The sequence below is a fragment of the Engystomops pustulosus genome, chromosome 10 (genome assembly GCF_040894005.1).
Source record: "Engystomops pustulosus chromosome 10, aEngPut4.maternal, whole genome shotgun sequence".
In the NCBI taxonomy this organism is placed as follows: domain Eukaryota; kingdom Metazoa; phylum Chordata; class Amphibia; order Anura; family Leptodactylidae; genus Engystomops; species Engystomops pustulosus.
In genome coordinates this window covers 30,157,044-30,170,577 of record NC_092420.1, presented here as the reverse complement: position 1 = coordinate 30,170,577, position 13,534 = coordinate 30,157,044, and the positions used below count along the sequence as shown (strand labels likewise).

The 13,534-nt window shown below is 40.9% G+C and overlaps 1 protein-coding gene and 1 long non-coding RNA gene across 2 annotated transcripts in view; one reads left to right on the top strand and one right to left on the bottom strand.

Annotated features, from left to right (window-relative positions):
• Positions 1–13,534, bottom strand: part of ELFN2 (extracellular leucine rich repeat and fibronectin type III domain containing 2) — an 82,047-nt gene that overhangs the window by 13,966 nt on the left and 54,547 nt on the right. The gene's annotated exons all lie outside the window — the stretch shown is intronic.
• LOC140104917 (uncharacterized) lies at positions 349–1,832 on the top strand. Its single transcript, XR_011850449.1, has 3 exons — positions 349–419; positions 1,186–1,360; positions 1,566–1,832. It is a non-coding gene; the product is annotated as an uncharacterized lncRNA (long non-coding RNA).

Below are 13,534 nucleotides of genomic sequence, written 5' to 3'. Positions count from 1 at the left end.
TTTGGTTGAAGCTTTCCCCCCTCAACCTACTGATAATACATGCATGTTTATTGAGAACCTGCCATTTAAATTAACTCACCTAAAATAATAAATACTTCATCAAAAACTATGATTGAAAAGCATCACCATAATCCCTAAATGGTTCCTTTCCATGGCTGCAATGTTAAAAAATCAGTCTGTAAACTTATATACAACTCACCTGATGTCAGTACAATCACCCTGTGATTCTTGTGTTTTAAATTTTACTTGCATTACCCTGCCTCCTTGTTCCTGATTGACAGGTCATAATGCTAGGACATGCTGCTGTATGGAACACTGAGAGAGATTTCTGTTACATCATTGGGTACATCATGCCATGTGATCAAGGTGATGACATCTAAGGTCGTTTACCCAAGTTACATTTGCAACGTCTACCCCATGTATGTATCTGATGTATCATTAGATTAGTAACATTTACAAAACAACCCCTATACTTGGTTACATATGCAACGTTAACCCCATATATGTATCTGATCACATGTAATCACAGCATGCCTCCATGAAGCAATGGGGATGAGAAAGAAGTCCATGAAGGCATGCTGTGATTTCATGTGATCAGATACATACATGGGGTTAACGTTGCAAATGTAACCAAGTATAGGAGCTTAGAATACATTACTCTGGTCACAAGACATTAAGTGCTGAATGCTGTGAAGAGGCATGGGACATTGTAAGGATGGGAAGAACCATATAACCACATAGTATAGACATTTGAATATTTAGCAGATGCTTACCATTGTTTTGCAAATGTTACTAATCTGCTTAATTTTCATAGTAACATTGGAAACCTATTTATATGTGTAGATGTCAGGGAATATTTGTTGGGAGTCTTATCCTTTGCACACTACTTTATTATTTTCAGTTAATTGTTTGAGCCCCGGGCTATTGGACAGAGTTCCTGGAATTCTGCAATGTGATTTACAGAGGTTCTCAAGCTGCCGATAATGAAAGGCAAGAACATGTAGACTGCATATCATGATGCCACTAGCAGACTTCTTGCAAAGAACCTGTAGAGCATCAGGCTAATAACATTATGGGATTTGAAGAAGCTGCAGAGCTTCACACCATTAATAACCCATTCAGTGATCTTCTCAGCCCAGCACCATTATTGGACTGCAGAGTATCACACAACCCTTTCTCTTACAGATCACATCTGACATGAGATAGAAAGTGAGAGGCGGCTGTGCGTAAGTCCCAGCTGAGAAGCAGCAGAGCATGATATTACTGTGCTAAGTGGGCTCTGTTAGAAATTTATGTTTTAACCCCCACCATCCTAGGAGAGATGTCCTGAGACTAATGGGTTTGAGATTTGTACTGACAGGTGAGAGCTTTTTCTTAACCCTTCACCCACAAAAGTCAAGTTTGGACCAGAACACTGACACAGATAAAGGGATATTGAGATCATTTACTTTGCTCTATTTTAGAAACCCTTTACGTTAGAGGCTACACACGTAATACCAAAAGACGGTGGCTTAGAAATAATTTTCTTACTTCAGTGTAAAATCTCAATGGTGTTCTTCACTTAGATTCCCTCAGAAGTTTCCTAATAGTCATACTGCTTTATATATCAAGTCAACGTTGGTCCTCAAAGCTTCGATCAAGGCAATGACATGTACCGGAGAGAATGGTAGAAATCAAAAGGAACCTCAAATGATCATACTAGGTTTTGCCACCCAAGTTAGAAGAGGCAGCCATCCTGCTCACCCATTTCTCCAGATAAGTTGTCTCACGCAGCAAAAGAGCAAAATAGACTGGACCTGCCAGAAAACCCTAATAAATTCTACATACTTTCCTCCTTGATCAAAGGTATATGAGCCATATGAGTTTGACCCAACAGGTACGAGGAAGACATCATGCTCCTGGTTATCTACCCCTAAAGCAAAATATTAGCAGAAGAGGAAGGTGAACTTGTTGGATTTTACTATACAAGCAAACAAGTTTACTCTTCAAGCCATTTCCTTCAATTCCCTCTTTTCTAGGTGTGTGCCGTAAAGGGGTTTGTATTGTTATTTCCTATCCACAGAATAGGGGATAATAATCTGATCAGAGGTGGTCTGAGTGCTTGGACCTCCACAGAATAGGGGATAATAATCTGATCAGAGGTGGTCTGAGTTCTTGAACCTCCATCAATCACAAGAACGGAACCCTTGCAGTGCATGAAAATTGGGCCCCGTTCTCACTAATTGAATGAAGCGGGTGGATGAGCATGCTCCATTCCAATCAATAGTATGGAAGTGTCGGAAATTGAAGAGGACAGTGCTCGGCTATCATTGGCACTCCCCTTCACTGTAAAGTACTGCTCTTGACAATAATAATCATTTATTTTTATTTATGTAACGCCATCATATTCCACAGCTCTTTACAGATCATGGGAAACAAATCAAATGAGAAATTACAAAATTGCGAGAGATTAGTATCTATAAGGAGGAAGAGGTGACACAGAAGGTAACAGTGCAATGTATAGTGATCCAGCCATGTCTTATAAGGGATCAGAATAAATTAAAAAATTTAGTGAATAAATAAATTAATGAATTTATTAATAAAGCTGCTGCGAGAACCAGTCATCAGGCACCATTTTATATACTGGCCCACATTTATTAAAGCTTTTGCACCGGTTTTCCGGCAGACTTTGCACCAGAAAGAATGTGAAAACTGCTTGCACTGTAAGGGGTGTTCTGGTACAGAGTAGGACTGTGCGCAATATTTATCATGCAGTGTCTGACAGAATTGTGTTGTACACTCTATGATATAGGTGCACCAAAAAAACTTGGTGCACTGTGACAGAGAAGTGCAGGGAGCGCCAGATTCATGAAGAACAAGGCATTTGTGTAACCTCTGGACTGAAAGACAAGTCTGGCTAAGAATAGATTGTAGGGGAAAGGTTGGGTAAGTGGTCAACCAATTAATCGGGAGTTACAATAGCTGAGAAGAGAGTGAATCAGAGCAACAATTAGAATTTTAGAGGTTTTAATTGTAAAAAATGGGCAGATTTGGAAATGTTTTTGAGGTGCATGTGGCAGCACTCAAAAAGTATTGAGTGGAGCAGCAGTGCTCATGCTCAAGCTGTCACTTCACAATCAGACCCCCACTGTTCATACTGTTATCCTGTGATCCTCCAGATAGAGTATAACAGAGTTAGTACAACCCCTTTTAACCAGTAAAAGAAGTGGTTTTCTTTATTTTTTTTATTGGAAGGAAAGTTCCTCTAAACCAAAGGGCACCACTTAAAGTGTACATATCCGATGGTGCCATCATGCACATATGCAGCTGGAGTTTGGTGCCTCAAACCTGATAAATTCAGTGTTTTTGAGTTTAATAAAGTTATATTTGGTATAAATAAATCCTGGACTCATCACCGGCATATTTAAATCCATTGATTTTAAAAATGGAGGGAAGCCAAGGTCTGATATGGCCAAGTTTGGAACCCTAAACTCAAGGAACATACTTTAAGAACACCACCTTCAACTCTGTTTTCAGACATTTCATATGAAAAAAGGAAGTACATATAAAGTAAAGTATTGTGTATAGAGCAGTTACATGACTGTACAATGATCTTGATAAGTTATGTAGTGAAGGCTTGATTAAAATTTATGGAGGTCCTTGGATTCTAGAATTTTCTTACAGTCACATATGAGAGAAGTGCTTGCATTTGACCTTCATGCTTGCACTTGACCACCTTACACACAAAAGTATGCACGCCCAGGGCATAGCCCGTCTATGGGCAAGGGGCCTTTAAGAGATGAAGACAATGGGGCAGATTTACTTACCGGGTCCTGTCGCGATCCCCGAGGTGCGTTCTCCGACGAAGAGTTCACCTTCTTCTTCCCAGGGTATATAAGTACATGTCTTGTAACACAATTTGAATTGTAAATCCCATGCTTAGTCCGAATCAGTCGGGTTGTTCGTCGGTCACGGCCCCCGATCGCGTGCGGTGAAAACCCCACTTAAATGCGCCGCAAATCGGAAATAGTCAGGAAACCCAACGAAAATGCTCCGTACTCCCTTAGTAAATGTGCCCCAATGACTCTCCTAGACTAGAGCTATGTACACATGTCCAGCATATTTCAACATCACTTTTTGGCTGGATCGTATCATTGAAAAATCAAGAGACAGCAAGGGGTTGATTGCTCACGACAACCCTCCCCAGTTCCCTAAGATGAAGGAGGCCACAGGAAATGTTCCCTTTGTTCTTTTCTTAAAATATGACCGTGCATGTAATGCTTCTGTTCACTTACAGTATGCGGCATATAGGAGTTATGTTGACACCAACAATAGAGCCCCGGTTGTGAATGATTCCTCTGATCGCTACACCACTGCCTCATTTAAAAATCTAGAAAACTGTGTGGGCGTTATATTAATTGCTAAAGCTTAACTGTAGTAAAAGGAAAATCGATCCATATGGTTTATAGTACTGTATATTGTAAATGCAGAGAAACAAATATGCAGTGAGATGAAAAATAGATTGGATTTGGTTCTTTCAATTGACCTTTACTGTTAGCTGCCTAAAGGTCCAGTGATGTGAGCAGAAATAAAAAGGATGATCTGATGAACTGAAATGACAGTTCTCATAATTATTTAAAAAAAAAAAAAAACTAAGAGCAAGAGGGCTCTTAGATTACTGGAAGACCCTACAACTAAAAGTGAGCTATAAGTAGGTGTGGAACCTACATACATGGACATAGGATGGGCTTCCACAGAGATGGAGTTTAGAGATGTTTCTCAACTGGGGTGGGCTTATAGAAGGCTGATCCAGATGTGATTCTAGAAAAATGATGTGTTTTTGTGAGATAAAACATGTGCAGTCTTAGTTTATTGACCAGTAGGAAGCTTCCCAGAGTGTGGAAAGGTCTTCTAACCGATTACAGAAAATCAATACAGTTAGTAAAACAGGAGATCAAGTAGACATCAACCACGACTGGTCTTTAGATGTATAAAGAAGTATTCTCTATTTTTGTTAGGCACAAAACCATATCTAAACATTCCTGGAAACAAATGGATTTAAGTTCTACATTTATGATGCCTGTATGTCTGTGGGTAGCGGTTCAAGTTCATGGGCCACATTATGAAAGTTCACATAAAAAATTCCTTGTACACACCTCAAATATAAAATCTGTTCAGCAGTGAAATTAATTCCCAAAAATGTCTTTAAGGTACTATATATGAAACATCATGAAAAGTCTCTCACCAATAAATGACCACTTCGGATCCCCTTTTTATGTATCCCCTTTTTATTTGGACTTAGTGAACAATTTGGTTACTTCAATGCCCTCAAATTTATCTTTCACCACATTTTGAAACGCATGTTTTGGACACTGAGGGGCTTCTGAGCCAGAAGACTTGCTTTGAAGCCCTGAAATAATTATTAATAATTGTTTTTCCCTTCATGCCACCTTCACGCCAGCTTCACGCCATGGGGCCATGGAGGGGAATGAAGGGGTGCTCGGCCGATGGGGGAGTGGTCCGTTGCGGTGTACTCGTTGCAACCAGCAACTTTTCACCCATGACACCTAAGCCTCCTGATATGTCTGGCTGTTCCATGGACTTACATGTAGACCTTTTTCAATTCTAATGGCTCTGATTTTGGATTGACAGTCCAGGTGATGATGCATTGAAGTCAGTACCCAAATCTAATTGCAGACTTTATGGGTTTGACATATTTGGATTGGAACAATGTCCTATTCAGGCCATTACAACCACTAAAATTTAACACTGATCACGTATGATGTTTCAGGGTGTAGAGTAGGATACTAGTTCCTGTTGGACAGAAGACACTGGGGCAGATTTATCAGACTTTGTACATCGGTTTTCCTTGAAATAATCACAGTTCCTGGTGCACAGCCAGATATCAGCACGGTGGCTGAGTGAGGTTCAAATCCCACCCAGGTCAACATCTGCAAAGAGTTTGTATGTTCTCTCCGTGCTTGCGTGGGTTTCCTCCGGGTCCTCTGGTTTCCTCCCACACTCCAAAAACATACTGTTAGGCTGTTTAGATTGTGGGCCCCATGGGGACAGGGACCAATTTGACATGCTTTGTGCAGCGCTACGTAATCTGTGTGCGCTATATAAATAAAGTATTATTATTATTAATAACACCCATATGCCAAAGTGGGTGTGGAGGAGTGTGGAGTGTGTCATTCTGGGTGCTGGATTGGGCCAGCGCAGGGCGTCCATACCCTGCACCTCTGCTCTACTTATAGCCGATGCCAAGACCGGGCGTAGAATTGCCTGGCAAGTGCAGCTGGCCAATGTATCAGGGTTTAGTCATATAAATCACTGTGATTGTGACTATGATTGCCCCCTTCCTGTTGGTTATGGTGTTGGTTAAGCAGTTTTACTGCTTTTCAAAAGTAATTGAGGACACAACTTTACCCCTGGAAACTGACAAATAGGCTGCACAAATGAAATAGCAGACTATAGAATACAGAACGCCGCCTGCTCGCCACTCTGTCTGCCCTACTCACAGATGCACTTTGGGGGGAGCACCAGCCCTGCCATCTGTGCAGGCGTTACCCTAGACATAAATGTACAAGACTTTTTTGAGTGATAGTAGGAGTGAAGTATTCTCTCTGGACCCTGCATAATATTGCAATGATAAAGTTAGAGAACTAAGATCCATTATTCATTGTCTTCTCCTAATTAAAGAGGTTCTCTGCTGACGTATATTTTTAGAAAAATCTTATAGCTAATACAGACTTACATCAGAATAACATGGCCTGCTTTTTACCTTCTTTGCTGTCAGCATGGTGCCAGTCCAGCTGTGGGTTGAAGTCGAAGATCTGACTCATAGCAGACAGACTGGTAGGTTAAAATGTGCTGTCTAAGGCTTTGTTGAAAGGCATATACTGTATATTGCTAAATATGTAACATGTCTATAGAATTATATTAGCCAAATGTTTGCAAAATGGACAGCCATGGCCAAATTCACCTTAAGGACCATTGCCTGGGGCCCTGGAGGTCATGGGGGCCCAAACTGATATCTTTAGGACACAAACACAGTTTAAAGCTATGGCATAAAAGGGAGCAATATAATCCTTGCTCTGCCGTTTGGAGCAACCATTCAGGGGCTCTCCATAAATAACCTTGCCTTCCTCAAATTTAACAAGTATCACCAATGGAGAAAGCTAATCCTAAGGATCAATTTAATTCAATAATGATTTTATTTTATGTAGCACTCACAGAACTTGCCAAATCAGTTCCTGTCCCCATGGGGCTCACAATCTAATCAACCTACCAGTATATTTTGGAGTGTGGGAGGACCCGGAGGAATCCCACACAAACACGGAATGAACATACAGGGGCACATTTACTTACCCGGTCCGTTCGCGATCCAGCGGCGCGTTCTCTGCGGTGGATTCGGGTCCGGCCGGGATTCATCAATGCAGTTCCTCCGACGTCCACCAGGTGGCGCTGCTGCGCTGAAGTCCGCTGGATTGCCTCGAAATACACCGGCCTATCCAGGATGAAGGTGAGTGAAATTTTTTTTTAAATGCGGCGGTTTTTCCGAATACGTCGGGTTTTCGTTCGGCCACGCCCCCCGATTTCCGTCGCGCGCATGCCGGCGCCGATGCGCCAAATTCCGATCGCGTGCGCCAAAAACCCGGGGCAATTCAGGTACAATCGGCGCAAATCGGAAATATTCGGGTAACACGTCGGGAAAACGCGAATCGGGCCCTTAGTAAATGACCCCCACAAAGTCTTTGCAGGTGTTGACCCCAGCACTGCAGGGCTGTAGTGCTAACCACTGAGCCACCATGCTGCCCTTTTAATTCAAAAAGGCGCCATTAATTCATTAAAATGCTAAAAAAAAAGTCAATAGATTAAAGGTTAATTTATTCATCTGGGTTTCAGATAGCATTGTTTTGTATTCAAAGGGGTGTCTTGGGATTTATTTATTGATCATGTATCTATAGGATCAGCGATGAATATCAGAATGGTGGGTGTCTGAAATTTGGTAGCTGATTAGCTGTTTCGGGCAGTCGCGGCGCTCCAGTAGTTAGCGCTACTTTTGAAAGGTCTATGATAATTCGTCTATTCGTCACATGCCCTTTCTGCAGTTCAAGCCCATTCATGTACATGGGGCTGAGCTGTAATACCAATCACATCCACTTTACAATGTAAGGCACTGTGGTACTTGGCATAAAATAAAAAAATCCACAGGGATTGTCTGAATTCTGTGATCTCTTCAATCTGAGGATTAGCAGTGGTGCTAGAAGTTGGACACCCAATAATCTGATATTGATTACCTCTCCTAAAGATCCCATAATCTTTCTTACAAATTCATCACAATGCTATTCTGACACTAGAACAATGGATATCTCTAGTAGACTATCATATATCATAGCACCTACCGCTATGGTTGCAGGTCATCAAAATAGATTTACAACTTCCCAGTACTGATCCCGTAGCCATTCTCATACCCTGTGCTCAAGTTACTGAATAGAAAACATGCCTTATCTGATACTAAAATAATGGATCCTAATAAATCTTCTCATATCTTTTCCCATAAGGAGCCCCTATCAAATCTTCCTTAAGTGTTTGTGATAACTTTTCAATTACCTTCTCCTTCGTGCACCGCGGTGGCTCATTCCACAACTGCGCCCGTAATTTCTCACTATAACTTTTCATGTCCACTTTAATAAATCCTTTGTTAGATAAACCATTATTTTATTTCCTTTGAACTCACAAAAAATGCACTCCCATTACACTCGCTATTAAATGTTTCCACTAAGTTGTCCTGTCATTTTCAGAAACTTCAACAAAGCAATTCCTAGCAGAATCTCATCCCCTGGTAATTCCTTATTAGTTGTAGTTTACAGAAGAAAATACATAATAAATTATGTCTGATTCCTCTCTGTCTACTCTATCATCTATCCATCCGTCCAATCTATCTCATGATTATTTCATATTTATATTTCTATATTTTTCATTACTACAAAAACTCTAAAATATTAATTACCCATGCCAAATGCAATATTTTCACCTTGATCATGAAAAATGCACCAAAACGGAAAAATGTAATTCCGTTAGTGAATATATAAGGACATCTACCATTTGCTTTTATGCATTATGAGCCAAACATATTTAGAGAATGATGTAGCTACACAGATGCAGAAACATATCTTGTTTAATCCCTGAACTGAGTGGTTCTGCTCAAAAAACAATTAAAAAATGATAAAAATATGATAATGAGGCTCTGTCGCTCCTGTGGCTGCCCCGGGGCTTCTCTTCACCCTGATTATGTACTGCTCTAGCCTTGTCCGGCCCAACATTAGCTGAGAATACGTCATCACTGTGTTGTCTCTGACAGGCAGAAGTAATCAATCCCTGCACCCTCCCCCAGCTGCTGTGTATGAGTCATCCGGCTCAGGTTGATTAGTCCTGTCTGGACAGTTCAGGAAGCTCTGTGTAATGTGTTTATGTAGACAGCCTTCATGCAACCGAGTTGCCCAAGGTCCTGAATTTATAATTTTTTAAAAACCCACTTGATTAACCAAGATATGTTTCTGCATCAGTGTCGCTACAGAATTCTCAATGTATGTTTGGTTCACAATGCATAAAAACAAATGTTAGATTTCCTTTAATTGGGTTTCTTGAAATCCAGTGATTAATTTATTATCTGCACATTTGAGATCTAGGATCAGGGTCAATTTGCTGAAACTCACCTTATGTGTATCTTCAAGATGACACTTTGGCATTCTGGATACCTATAGTTGTCTTAGGACAGATTATGTGGGCTATGTCCAGTTGGCAGGGGTTCAACAAATGTAAATGTCAAAGGATCATCATACTACATCAAAAGCAAACTGAAGACACAAAGTGGCATGGTGCTATCCTAGGATCAATGTGCTGCTGGAGCTTGGATAGCATGCTCTAGTGGCATGGTACATCAATGACTTTCCTGAAGAACCATGGCACCCGTGTAATAATATCAGAAATACTGCTTATCCAAAAAAGTATTTGGACCACACAGGGAAGACAAATACACCTAATAGCACATTAAGAAATAGAGCCCATACTGAAAAAGGTTAAGGTTGGGTGTAAAATATTGTAATATTTAAAATATAAATTTCATACTGTACCTTTCAAATGGGCCCTATTCCAGTACCAGCAATCTGGAGTAGCAGCCTTAGCTGATGCTGTAGGGACCACAGTGTCAGGGGCCCCAGCATCTGGGGTATTGAGGGTGTATATGGATGGATGAATGTGTGTGTATAATGTATGTCTGTATGGTGATGTGTTTATGCTCTATATGTGGGTGGATATGTGATTTGTATATGGTACAATATGTATGTTTATGCTGTATGTGTGTACATGGTGTCTATATGCTGTATGTATATAAGTATATAAATGTGTCTATATAGGAGTGTATAAATGTATTATATTGTACCTCACATGACTGAGTATACAAATACATATATTTTTTTAGGAGAGAAGAGGGGCCCCATTCAGAAGTCTGTTATGGGGCCCTGACACTCCTAGTTACACCCCTGATCCTCTCCACTTCCCATACTGAAGTGATGACATCCCAATCATGGTCAGCCAATTACACTCCTTGCAGGTGACCTATTGCATGTGACTGCTAAGAAGAGTCAATCCAACCGCTTGTGGACAGAATAATGTTGGAAAATTATTGTCTACAGACCACGAAAATGATGTCATCACTTCAGGACCAGAAATGGAGAGAACTGGACTGTAGGTGCTGGAACATGGCTCATCAGAAAGGTAAGAAACTTTAGATTTTTTAAAATTTTCTTTAACATTTTTTTTACCCTTTTGAATATGTCGGAATATGTTCAGCCAAAATCTCAATACTACAGCAATAGAATCCATACCAAGTGAAAGGCAGAACTATTCTTTATACCAGCTCTGCTACATCCTGATCTCGACCATATGTTGGACATATGTCCATACGTTGCAAAGAACTATCCATACCTGCATATGGAATACAACAGTTCTAAGAAGGAATTTAGATATTCACCCTGATGGTAATGTACAGAATGGGGCTCATTTACTAAGGGTCCGAGGACCGCATTTTCGTCGGGTTTCATTTAACAGGGGTTTTTGGTGCATGTGATCTTATTTTGGCAAATCGGCGCTGGTTTTCACGTGACACAAATCGGAGGGCGAGCCTTCAGACGATCCGACGGATTCGGACAATGCGCAAGATTTAACATCGCAAATTGTGTCTCAAAACATGCACTTACATACACCAGGAAGAAACAGGTGAACTCTGTTGGCCCTCAGCGGGGAAGCAACAAGTGCAGGATCTCGGGCGCACGATGTTGGTGAATCGCGTCGGACTTCATCTTTGTTGGACCGTCCGGATCGGGGATCACGTCAGGACCGGGTAAGTAAATGTGCCCGATTATATCAATGGGATACCCGGTTGGTAACTTCAGCAATTTAGAATAAAACCCCTTCTATATGTTACAGGATGACCATAATATTACATAGTATCTACAGTTACAAGTGGGCAAGGAGCTGCTCATCTTCCGATACAACATTCTAGTGATTCAGTTTTATGAAACATATTTGCAGCAATATCATATATCTTAAGTTACCACCTGATGTTTTATAGATGTAGCACAAGCTTGTGAAACAGCTCATGCATAAAATAATAGTATACCTGTGGTTCCATATGTTCAAACACCATTGCCTATCGCATATGTCATCCGCTTTGTTTGTCACACCCCAAAGAATTCTGAAACACCTTGCATATAAATGTACTCTTGTAATAATGAAAGAAACATATGCATCATCGCGTAAAGGACAAGCTACAGAAAGTAGGGATCTGTTGCCAGAATTAAATTTGCATTTGTATTTACCATGAAACAGTTAGGATACATTCACATAAACATGTGCCCGCCGTACCTTAGCACGGTGGGCACACTTCGGCGCCGGGGAGAGGAGGAGGCTCACGCCCGTCCCATGGGGCACCGCGCCATATTCTGGGGAAAGATAGGACATCTCCAATCTTTTCCCGGGGTACGGAACGGTACGGTGCTGCACTTGTGCTGAACCGTACTGCTCCCGTACGGTGCCGTGCAACCCATTGCTGTCTATGGGGGACGTATATCCGTCATACATACGTTGGCCGTATATACGTCCCCCATACGGCTGTGTGAATGCAGCCTGATTACGGAACATCTCTGTATTGTGCCATCCCTCTCTTATTCTTCCTAGAAATTTATAAATTAACAGCTGAATGGCACCATTTCCCACGGCCAAATCAAACAACAGGGACCATACAATCTAACTCTGCACTGTAGCCCACATATATGCAGCAATCTACATCAGAATTCGGGCATAGATTGCACATAAATAATAATAATAATTCCTTTATTTATATAGCACACACAGATTATGCAGAGCTGCACAGAACTTGCCAAATCAGACCCTGTCCCCATGGGGTGCACAATCTAATCACCCTATCAGTATGTTTGGAGTGTGGGAGAAAACCGGAGGACCCAGAGGAAGCCCACGCAAACACGGAGAGAAAATACAAGTGCAAATTGCCTGTACATGTATTTATGAAGTGTTTGGGGCGTTCAAGTGCACATTTGCACCATGCACCACATTTATGGCGGAAGTCTGACCTAATTGTGGTACACAGAGAAAAACTGGTGCACTCAGTTTGCCCACATTAGGTGCCAGCAAGGTGCGCCACATTCATGAAGACCGTACTAAGACCGTAAATCTATTACAGAAATTATGAACAATATCTCATTCCGAAAAGAATTAACTAATTATAATTAAAACTTACATCCAACAATATACCAATGAAAAATGTAATGTATCCTACAAAAAAATAACCCCTGAACTATATACAGGGTGGGCCATTTATTTGGATACACCTAAATAAAATGGGAATGGTTGGTGATATCAACTTCCTGTTTGTGGCCCTTTAGGATATGAGAGTGAGGCAACTTTTCAAGATGGGGGTTGACCATGGTGGCCATTTTGAAGTCTGTCATTTTGGATCCAACTTTATTTTTTCCAATGGGTCATGTAACACATCAAACTTCTTGAGAATTTCACAAGACAAACAATGGTGTGTATGGTGTAACTTTATTCTTTCATGAGTTATTTATGGATAGAGAAAGCCTGTGATAGCATTTCTCCTGCAGTGTTGCTATCAGTGTGTCAAGAGTGGGATAAGAGGGTTGCATTGACAATCCAACACAATGGGCAGCACTTTGAACACATTTTATAAGTTGTCATAAACTTGTAAATAAATCGTGTAAGAATAAAGTTATGTTAAAACCAACAACACCATTGTTTGTGTCACAAAATTCTCAATAAGCTTGTTGTGTTACATGACCCTCTTCCCATTGGAAAAAAAAAGTTGATCCAAAATGGCCGCCATGGTCAACACCCATCTTGAAAAGTTCCCACCCTCCCATATCCTAAAGGATATCCATATCAAACAGGAAGATGATATCACCAACCATTCCCATTTTATTTTGGTGCATCCATATACATGACCCAACCCGGT